This window comes from Phocoena phocoena, chromosome 14, assembly GCF_963924675.1.
Source record: "Phocoena phocoena chromosome 14, mPhoPho1.1, whole genome shotgun sequence".
NCBI classification, from domain to species: Eukaryota; Metazoa; Chordata; class Mammalia; order Artiodactyla; family Phocoenidae; genus Phocoena; species Phocoena phocoena.
Window position 1 is genome coordinate 28,698,435 of NC_089232.1, and position 12,052 is coordinate 28,710,486.

The 12,052-nt window shown below is 36.3% G+C and overlaps 1 protein-coding gene across 4 annotated transcripts in view; it reads left to right on the plus strand.

Annotated features, from left to right (window-relative positions):
* Positions 1–12,052, plus strand: part of EXOC6B (exocyst complex component 6B) — a 715,924-nt gene that overhangs the window by 126,913 nt on the left and 576,959 nt on the right. The window lies entirely within an intron of this gene.

Consider the following 12,052-nt stretch of genomic DNA (forward strand, 5'->3'; position numbering starts at 1 on the left):
AATTTGGCAAATGTTTTCTCACATTTCATGCTTCTTTACCCCAAGTTTAGATCTGTTTAATATCATTTTATAAAATAGATCTCATAGAGATCTGGTCATTTGGTCATTTCAACTGTCTTTTATTTTTTAATGCTTTCATTGGGCTAGCAGGTATCATTAATAGCCAAGAAAATTAGTCTCATGTAATTGACTATAAAAATTACTGTAACGTTTTATAAGTAGGAGAATTATGAGTTATAAAATGTTATAATCAAAGAGGCATTAGCACCAATCAAAGCTACTTTTACTTTAAAAAGATTGAGTTTGATTATATTGGTTATAAGAACACTTCGAGATAGTGGTCTAAGAATGTAGACCCTTAAATGGGAGAAAGGAGACTGGATCCATTGCTGACTCTCTCAAGGACCATAGGCATTTACTTATTATCAACTTGGCTTGCACTAATTGCAGACTAGGAGAGGTGGTGCCTTACCTTATCTTTGTCATGCAGTTATAGTGATAATAGAGAATACAGAGCAGCAGTCAACTCTCTTTGTAATAATTTTTAAAGAAAATTAGCTCATATCCATTCCTAGTCAAGTCTTTCTTGTAGAAAATTTCTTTTGTAGTGTCTTCAATATTAAAGAGCATAGGTTTGGAGTCAAGAAAGCTGGGTTGAAAGTTCTCACTTATAATGGGCAAAACACTTAATCTAAGCCTTATTTTCCTCTTTTATTAATGTGTCAAATAAGATCATGTATGTAAAGTACTTGGACACACAGTAGGCACTTAATAAATATGGCATTTTTGGATGTTTTTGTTTTGAGATCTATGTGATTTTATCAGGCAATTAGTCTTCAGTTGGGGTAGCTTGGGTATTGATAGCTTAATACCAGCTGTCTTTCTGCCTCTCCATCTTCTTATTAAATGATTGCAACTACATTTTTTTCATGAGTAGTTTTAAACAAACTGTTTTGGAAAAGCATGAGCCACTACTTTTAGAGGGAAAAAAAATTTTTTTAACCTGAAGGTTTTCCTTATTTTTTTCAGGCTTCAGTGTTAAGAAATGCAGGGTTTTTGTTTGTTTTGTTTTTTGTACTATATTGCAATAATTGCTTTAATGTCAGTGAGAAACCAAACCTTACATCTGCTTAAATGGGCAATTCAGACCGTAGAAATTAGTGAGACTTAAATGGATATCTTTATTTTGTTGATGGAAATTGTATTTTGGGTTCTTAGTCTTTCTACAGTCTCTTGAAGTAACTTCACTATGCATGTGGTGATCGTGTTTCTCAGTTACTAGATTGAGCTATGCTCTGAGCTCAGTGTATTTTCTCATCTCCTGTGCTGATACTTCTTGGTATGAACAAGTCAGTTTACTGGTATGCTGTACTTTCCTTTTGACAATTCTAGATGCCTGCCACGTGTGCAGAGTGTAGTGGAGCCAAGTTTGAGGTTTGGATTTAGAGCCCTCCCTGAATCCCCGTGGTGTGCCCTTTGACCTGGGGGATAGTTCTTACTGGCCCTGGAGAAATCCAGTTGAGAATTCCTAGGATTGTTGTGCTCTCAGTGAGTGCTTTATTCTTGTCCTCTGCCAGATGTTTTCTTTACTGAGCAAAAAATCTCCATCAAAATAATGGTAAGGGAACTGGTATGTGAGGAAATAAAAAGAAAGGAAGAAAAAGAAATATTCAAATATATTCAGGAGGGCCAGAGGTGTGGACCTAAGGATGTTCTAGAACAAGAGGAATCTATTTTCTCACATCCTACTAGATCTCCCTGCTAAAAAGTTTTAGCAAGTAACCCGAGAGTAGCTTCAAAATTAAAAATATTTACATACAATATATCTTTTTTTTGGTGTCCATAACTTTTTAAACATGCATAGATTCACGTAAACACCACCACAAACAGAACAATTCCATCACCTCCCCAAATTCCTTTGTGCTACCCCTTTGTAGTCAAACCATCTCTCTATTCCTAACCCCTTGGCCATTGATCATGAAGTTTATCAAAAGTATAGGTTGGGAAGCATATTGAACAGGTAATGAGGACTACCAGAAACTTCAGTTAATTAATTATTGCTAATTATTATCTCACTGATTGAGAATGTGACATTTCTCTTATTCCCTCTTGTTTAGGATCTCAACAGATAAATGAACCCCAAACTAAAAACGCAGAAAAATTAAATTTTTGCAATTGAATAGTGACAGATGACCACCTAAGTTGTTGCTTTTTTAGGTCTATGTGATTCTAAGCTTTAGAGGCTTTATGACCTTTGAACCTGACTGTACTGGGATGAATTCTTTCTGTCTTCATTAGGAGTTGAATGGATAAATGACTGCACCAAGATGGCTAGGGAATAAAACTCTGGACTGGGAAGTATGGGAAGTGGTTAGATCATTAGAGGTGAATTTTTCACTCATAGACTCTTTTCTTCTTTGTTCTTTGTGAGAGGCTATTGAACAAAGCAGTGGCAAGAGTTTATACTGTGAGCCGGAAGTTTTCAACCGACTACATTTTATTTGTTTTGAAAGCTTGCAAAAAAGTTGTTTTGTTGACAAGTTCAGGCTACTTTACCTTCCTGACATAATTTTCTAATTGCACATCTACAGCAAATTTAGAACAGCTTACAATTATTACTTTGTGTGTGCATGCAGAGGAGAAAATGCTCTGCAGATTGGGGCAGTTGTCTGGGGGGAAAGAAAAGGCCTTGTCATGTTGTAGTGCCTACTTGCACGTGTGTGTTTGCTTAAACTCAGAAGTCAGCCAACCATTGAGGCCTCTAGTGTGGTTAGCTATTAAAACAGAACAGTGATAATGGATCTTTATATAAATGTTTAAGTATTTGGAAATTTTTAAAATTGAGAAAATTCTGTTTTACAAATTAGGGTGGGCTGTCAGGGGAGATGATTACCCTCTACCAGTTGAGATGTTAATGAGATTGGGAAGGAAGCAGGGAATTTAAGAGCCCTTATTTTTAAAGTCTTGCAATGCCAATGCTTAAGATGTGTTCTGTGGCACACCACCATAAATCACAGAGGACTCACTTGTAGAATACTAGGTAATAAAAGGGATCTGGGACACTTGTTTGGAGGAGGGGAACCTATAGCTAGGATAGAGTTCAGGAAGTGGAACTAAGATGATAATCATTTACTGGCATTTTCTTGAGGGCATATGTCTGAATTGGCTTCATCTTTTTGTTCGCATAGAACCTAGCACACTGCTTTGTACAAACTAGGCATTCAGCAAATTTTTGTTATATTATACATACATACACTTTTTTTTCCTTTGGCAGGGCACTTACGCATTTAAGGACAGAGAATTTCCATGGATATTGTAAGAGTTTTAATATTTTCCTGGTCTTCTTAGGCTCTTAATTTGCTGATGAAACCTGTAACTGTTATGTTCAATTTTGATATCTCGAGTTGCAAATTATCTTTGAAGTACCAGGTGAAACTTTTTCACTTAGGTATAATTTTATCTTGATTCTCCTCCAGTGAAACTTTCTCACTTCTGTATACCAGTGCTTTTTTTTTCCTGGTAAAATATTCATAACATAAAATTTACCTTCTTAAATCATTTTAAAATGTACGGTTTTGTGGCATTAATCAGTACATTCACACTGTGTACAATCATCACCACCATCCATCTTCAGGACTTTTTCATCTTCTAAAACTGAAACCCTGTAACCAGTGAATTAAAAGCTTATGATTTGTGCTCCAGTACTGACTGAACAAATAAAATCTTTTATATATGTGTTGAGGAACTTGCAATCTCTTTCCAGGGAAGAAAAAAAGGCTAAAAGCAAAACCGGAATTCACACAATAGCTTTTTAATTTAATAAGAAATAGATTGTAGTTCTTGAATTTTATAGACAGGTTTTTCTCTTCTTTAGTTTCCTTAAGAAATTTGTTCAGAAGCAACAACTGGAGTAGCCCTTATTCTCTGAAAGTATTTCTAGTCTCTGTGTGTGTGTGTGTGTGTGTGTGTGTGTGTGTATTTTTGTAGTCTTTGTAACTAACAAGACAAATAGAAAGCTATATTTTTACCTTAGTCTTTGTTTTTAGTGTAATTACTTGCTGGCTTGAACAGTGGTGGTCTTAATCTTCTTTTGAGGGTTGTGCCCTTGAGTATGGTGATTTTATTCTGGTGTCAAAGAATTTAAGGATAAGGAGTATCTTTTTTTTCGGTACTATAATCTTATTTTTTGACTTAGGCTGAAGTCTGTTATTAATTTGTACCTTTCCCTTACTTCCCATATAAGAAAACAAGCAAATGTCAAAAAATAGTACGGCCTACTTTCCAACAGAATGACTTCAGCTCTCCTCAGTTTGTTAAACATATGAATCTCTTAGCTGCCCTGATGAAGAGGCTGTGGTCTATCTGGGCATGTGTTATGTTTGTCTTTCTTGGTAAGTCTTTAAAGCAGAGTTGGTCTTTTAACAGTGGAGAGGAGAGATATCTATAGCAGTAGTTCTTAAACATTTTAGGGATGTAAACCTTTTGAGAATCCAATGAAAGTCATGAACCCTCTCCTCAGAAAAATTATTGTGTGGACACAAATTTTTCATAAAATGTCAGAGGATTTGAGTACTCTGTGAAATATATCCTTGTGGGAGCCATCTGGACTATTAAGATCCAGTATGAGTACTAGATTCAGTAGTGTATTCTGAGATGCTCCTTTTCTAGTTTCATCATGGTTTGTGAAGACTACATAGTGGAAAAGCTTGAATAAAATTATAACAGTCTCACAGTTCAATTTTACATCATTAGTGAAAATGGATGCTATTTTTACTAACACACTGACAGGTAGATTCAAGATGTTGGTAAATTTTTCTGACTTGCCCAGTTTAGATAGTAGATAGGTGTCTGAGAATACGTTGACCTATATTGTATACTGTGAAAGTTGGATAAGGTTGTATTTCCAAACTTTGGTTTGCCTATGATTTCTCGTGTGCTTTTGTTACTTTTTTTTTCTTCTTACTTCTGTTGTATAGGTACTACAGAAGAAATAGAGAAGGGCAAAATAACAATGAAAATAAATTTTAACTTGAAATAGCTAGTGATAGCATAATATGAGTAAACTTAAAATGGCATATACAGTAGGACTTACACTTAAAATTGGTCATATTCAGTAGACATAAAAAGACATTTTATAATACTTCGGTGAAGATTCACCTTTTTCTTCATAGAGAAAATACTCCTTTTTTCTGTACCTTAACCGATGTCCTAGAGAAACAGGACTTTAAAGCAGAAATTTGCTTGGCTTTCAGCACTTTTACTGCTTAATTATATGTTTCCACCATTCTTTATTGCTTCAATTCCAGTTTCAGAGGAAGAGGCTATTCCTCCTGTTTAAGACTGTTTCTTCCATTTGTGCTCAGTCTTATTTCTTTGTTCTGTCAAATGTTCCATCTTTCTCTTCCTTCCTTTTTTCTTCAACCTTTCCCTTTCACTGACTCCTTCCACTTTACACTTGACATGCTGAGGTCTCCCTTTCATTGGCTTTACCACTGTAATCCCTCTCCCTGTCACCAAACCATCCAATGCTTTTCTTCCATATTTCCTGTCTTATTGAAAGATATCACTGTTCATCCAAGATAGAAATCTGTGATGCTAAGGAATTTGATAGTTGGGTGGTAATCTAAGTGTAGTAAGTAGCATAGTAAGTAAAATATTGTGGGTTAGGGAGGAGGATTCATAATATTGTAAAGTAAAAATGCATTGTATTAGTAAAAGCAGAATATTAGAACTATGGAGATTCTTACTTCCTGGGATAGTTTGGAGCTTGTAATGTCTGGAAATAGAGGTGGACTAAATAGCTTGATGAGACTCTTTTTTCAACTTTTACTACATGTACTAGTGCATGACAGTGCACTAAAACTTTTCCAAAAAATTTGACACCCTTATCTTCAAAGGAATTGAACACTTATACCCAGTAGCTGTATATTTGTATTTAAAAATTATATATGTATATTAATTTCAGTAGTAATACACATATGGTTCTAAACTTTTTTGATTATGGACTGCCTTCAGTAAAACATTTTTGTGCATATATACCTTATATATGTATATGTTATTTATTTATAAGGGGTATACATATGTACTACTCTTATTAGCTACTGTCTCTGGGCAGGATGTATATTTAGGGAGAGAGTCATTGTTAATAATGTATTTAAATTCCCCTTTCAAATAGTCATTTTTATAATTTCAAATTTGGGGTGTTATTTTCGGTCAGATCTGCTTTGATCATCCTTATATTTGCCACATGATATATTTGACGGGGGCTTTTACCAGGTGTGTCAGCTATCAATTGCTCTTAACAAACTACCTCAAAATTTAATGGCTTAAAGATAATATTGATGTATTTTTTCTTTTTTAAAAATATTTATTGAGTGGCATTATGGTAGAGCTGAGGCTTAAAAAAGAGGTTTGTTCATGTTACTTCTCGGCTTTTTTTTTTTTTTTTTTTTTTTTTGGCTGTGCCATGCGGCTTGTAGGATCTTAGTTCCCCAACCAGGGATTGAACTCGCGCCCTTGGCAGTGAAGACGTGGAATCCTAACCACTGGACCACCAGGGAATTCCCTGATGTATTTTTTCTTATGATTCCATGCATTTGTCTGCTGTCCTCACCTGGAAGTCACTCACGTGATTAGCTGACAGTTGGTGCCAGCTGTTGTCTTGGTTCTGTACCTGAACTCTCACCCCGTAGTAGGCTAAACTGAGCTTCCTCATAGCATGGTGGTCTTCCTCATAGCATTCTTCATAGCATGGGCTCAGACAGAGAAAGAGAGCTGAAGCTTCTGGGCCTCTTAGGACCCAGAGTCTAGAATTTGGTAATGTCCATCACCTTCTGCTAGCCAAAAGCAAGTAACAAAGCCAGTCCAGATTGAAGAGCATGGAGAAATGGTCTTTACCTCTTCATAGAAGCAGCAGAGTCACATTGCTAAGGGGCATGCACACAGGGAGGCTTGATTCTTGGGGACCAATATTATAATGGTCTTACCACACCAGGATGAAGACAGGTGTTAACCCTATTTATTAGTATTATTTCAAACCACAGTGTATATCTAGGGAAACATTAAAACCATTTGCCCATTTTCTACAAGTTTAACTAAAACTAGATAATATAATCTAATTTTATTTAACTGAGCACATGTAGTCTGCAACACATCACAATAAACTGAAAGAAAATCAACAAATGAGGGTATTACTATCAACCACTCTGCACTGTTTTTCCTCAGTATATATATTGTGAATTCCATATGTGGTACTTGACTCTTTGTCAGAGAGTGAGGGTGTCAGTGTCATTTCTTAAATCAAATATTAGTAACTTAGTTTTTTTGTTTTTTTAAGATGAAAACAAATATAAGTACTAATGTATTGTTTTTGCATAACCTTCCAGGTAGACACCGCCCCACTCTGGAGACGATCAGTCTAACTGATGTAGAACAGTTATGTGCCACAAATCTGTGCCCGTTAGTGTCCACTCTGATAGAAATCAGTGATACAGCATGGCAGTCTTGCCACGGTACTAGACTAAGCCTTAGAGTCCTTCTCAGTGGACTAAGCCAGCAGTGATCTAGGCCATCTTTCACAAATGGATCATAGATGGCACATGGGATAAAATGTGGCTGTTATTCTGGTTATAAGAGATTAATTGTACTTGTGGAAGAGGTAGAATATTCATATATTTTGTAGTTGGCATTTGGGGAAGATCTTATCAACAGTATGTTTGTGTTTTGGGGGTTTGTGTGAGGAACTTGGGGAGATAATGGCCTTCCATCTCTGTTTTAGTAATTGTCTTTTTTGTTTAATCATCAGTGGTAACTTTCCTTTGGTTTCCATATTCAAAGAAACTTTAATAATATTTTAATATATTGAATATTTTAAACTTACATTTAGATAGGAGATGAAAACAAGTGTTTATGTCTAATATATGAGGTTTGTTTTAATCCTTTGTTTCTACAAAACTCAGTTCATAGTTGAAGTTTCCTGATATATGAGAGTTTGCTGATGTGAGTTCTTTAGCTTTTGATATATGATTGTCCTATGGTACTGCTGGAGTTTTGTGCTTTTACTAAAGAGTTTACTGCTTGAAAAGCATTGTTAAAATTCTGGTGTACTCACAGCTGCTTCTCTTATAGTGTGCTTTTCTGTGTCTTGGTGACTATGGAGAGTGCTTCTTCCATGCAGCCAGCAGGATTAACAAATAGCCAAGCTGAACCTAAAGCATTCAACCTTCTTTCCTGCTTTGACCCCATAACCTCTCTTCTGGTTGGCAGTGTGCTGGTGTTGACAGTTCTCCTGGTTCAGCCAAAGGTGAAAGATAATTGCTTGTGGAGTAGCGGCTGGGATGGTATGTGTTTTTGCAGCAAGCACCCCCACCCCCGTCCCCAGGCAAAGCTTTGGATCTGGTGCACATTTCAAAGCATGTGTTAAACTTTATGTGATACTGATTAAAATAGAGGGCTCCAGGGTGAATTGGCAGAGCCCCACAACTGCATCTGCCAAATGACATACAGAGAAATGTCTTGCTACAAATGGAAGGGCTGAATTCTATCTCAGCAATATGTAAGCCCGCAGAAGGAAAGGTGACTCTGGGCACGAGTACATACACAGCCTGTGGAGCATCCAGGATTCTTTAGTAACTTCTTTGTTCCTATGGCATTTTAACAGGAATGAAAGCCTTTTTATTTTCCTTCTCCTTTAAACAACAACAGCAAAATCCACATGGAAATAATAGTTCATATTACCATGTCCTTCACTTCGCCATTCCCACTGAACATTTATTAAAAACCTAACTTGGACTAAAGACAGAGGTGGAAGAACTATCTACCTTCTGAAGCTAGATTTATGGGTCTTTGGGATGAGATTTATGAATGTCATTGTTGAAGGAAGCAAACTTTTACAAAGCAGGTAAGTTTGTGTCCAGAGGTTTTTAGGTTCACTATCTCCTCAGGATTTCTTTCTAAAAAGAAGTATGTATTTTTATCTTATGTGTAGAGCAACACTTCCCCAGAGGGAACATAAACAACATTAGTATCTCAGGTCACATTTCCTTAGACATCTTGCCCTACTTTTATGAATTAGGATAGAGAGACCATCAGTTCTTTCAAGAGATTTAGACATTTTGTTAGGAAAAGGTAAGGAATTTAGAGGAGTAAGAAGGGTAAGTGGCACACATGCAGGAATAAAAAACGAAGAAGGAGAAAGAATTGAAGAAATCGGTAGAAAGAGGAGGGTGAATAAAGAGATCAGTCAGGCTTCTAATTCATGGGTGAATCAGAGGGAACAAATATTAGGGATTACAAAAGGTGGAGTGGGTATGAAATATCAACAAAAAGTAGCCACAATTATATCGATTTATGGATTTAAATAACCCCACTAGACATTGATGTATTTCATCACATTCATTCCCTGCTCTAGAGAATGAAGAATTGTTTGATCCTTTGCAGTATCCTTTTGTTTCTCAGAATGGCCCAAAAGATGGCTTTGGGGACTTAGTATAGGACTTTGTTATCACCCAGGTTATATTTGAGGTGGGGAAGCATAAGTTGAACAACTTCACAGGCAAAGAAAAGCACTGTGTAGAGCAGATCCTGGGTTGGGAAAACAAATACATTTTATTGTTCAGAACTTGCTTTTATAAACTCTATATAAAAAACAAACACAAAAAAAGCAAACACTATACATATGGATATATTTCAGTTTTCCAGGTGAGACCATCAGATCTGTTTTTCTTTTAAGTGTTTTCTATCATGTATCCTATTTCTTTGTTAAATTTTGTCCTCCCCTCCTCCTCATGCTTCTCCTCCTTTGTACTCTTTCGAAACATGGGTGGAGAATATGCAGGGAACAGAAAGAAAATGCTGGCTGTTTGCCTACTATTTTGGAGCTTTTGTTGAATTTCATACAGTTTCTTTGTTTTCCTCTGGTATTAAAGCTCACTGTTTCAGTCATGAAGATACTTATTTCTAAAGAGTATTTTCCACAAAACTTTTATTTAAGAGTGGTTTGGGGTTGGGAGATTGATAATCTGTTTTTCTCTTTGCTAGAGTTTTGGTAGGGTCAAATAGGATTTGCCCTGAGGATATTAGTATTGACTTCATGTAAAAGAAGTGTGAAACCTAAGATTCCAGTTAACTTCCTCTCCTGGGCTTTTGTAGCATATTTTGCACAGGGAGAAAAATGCAACTGGAATGTAGTTAGCCACCAATCTTAGTGAATGCCATTTCTTTCCAAGGATCATCTTAGAGTTTCACTGGGTCAGTTACTAAATGGAAGGTTCATTTTATGTAAAGTAATCTTAATTGATAAAGAATTCTATGAAAACAGAAGAGGAAGATTCTACACACTTCTTTGTGTAGTCAGAGTTGTAAAACAGAAGGAAGAATAATAGAAAAGGAATATGGAACTTGTTAGTAATCACATAGTATTCTCCTTATATAACACATTCATTTCACTATTTTATGTGTCAAAGATTATCCTTATTTAGAAATATCTCAGAATTTGAATAGTTTTAAAGAAGTCAAGATTAATATCGAGTGCTTACCCAGTTCCCACAATTGTATAACGTCAAGATTAATAGCTTTACACTTCATTTATTATTTCAGTCAATAAATACCTATTGAGTGTGTATTAAAAACAAGTCAGTTTAGTTTGTCAAATAGTGATATTTGCTATGCTGAGAAATCAAGCGGGGAAGGGGGAAGGTTTAGCTGTTTATTTTGAGATTGGATAAGGTGTTCTGTCCTTTAGTGTTCTATAGCTACTTAAAAATTAATTTTTGTATTTTCAAGATTCGTTGCCTCTTCACATCAGCCAAAACTCATTATCTTGTTAGAGTTTAGGCTATCTTTGGGGGGCAGCACTTAATGCTTCTGCTTCTTCAGTAGCCCAGATTCTGACTATAAGCAACTATTTTTAAGTAAATTGGTATAAAATTTTGTATTTGTCCGTGTTTTTCATAGTACCTTTGGCTAGTGTAAAGCCAAATACAACAGCAGGTCACCAAATAATAATATCCAATTTTTAAAAAAGAAGTACTTGAAACTTTAAAGAAGTTCTTATGCATTATAAATTTATATATTAGGTGAAAAGTGGATTTGGATGTATTTCCTCTTTTTGTTGTAGTTTTTAGATGGTTGGTAGACACGTTTATGTTGTACTATTTTATTTCAGGGCTGAAAAGTTTCAAACCAATCAGTCTTTTGGTTGATACTTACAGTTTTTACTTTTCTGCTCTTTAATAGGGTTTTTGAGATGGATTTGTTGAACCCCTTGAAGTGCCTTCAATATTTTGCCCTTGTGTGTGTATGTGCATTATCTTGGTTCCTAACTTTCATATACTCTCAAAGCAGTCTGTGTATCAGTCCAGGTTTAGTCAGAGGAGTAGAACCACTAGGAGAGTACTTACCCAGTTCCCACAATTGCATATATCAGTCCCTAAGCAGAGCTGTTATCTTTGTGCCTGATGCTGGAGTTTGAAATCCAAAGGGAAGGTAGTCAGGAAGGGAAAGAAGATATAAAATAGGGGAGAGCAAAGACAAGCTGGAGCTCACAGGTACGAGCTGGAACCCAGGAGAATGGACTGAAACCCATTAATTCTGGCTGCTTTTGATTTTGATGATCTGCATATACTGCAGGAGAAATGGTGCCCTTCATCTTGGAGCTAAACACACCTGGCCTAGGAGGAGCCGAAGGCAGGTCGGGGGGAAAGTGGAGTAACTGGCAGGTTTGGCTGCTGTCCTGTGCCAACAAGCTTAACTAGCAGATAAGTGTAACATGTGGGAGCTACAAAATGGCTGCTGCTCCCTTTCCACTCCCTACATCTTGCACAGGAATATCTTTTGTGCCTCACCTTAACTAGAAACACATAGGGAGGGCAACTGGGGGACATGTAGTTTGGCCTAGCCAAGTCGACTCATTACAACTATGTGTCTGTTTCCAGGACAATTAAAAACCATTACTCTGTAGCAAGGGTTGGAACTACAGCATATGGGTGGACCACCTGTTTTTTTAAGTAGAGCTTAATTGGAACACAGCCTTGCTAATTTGTTTACATGTTGC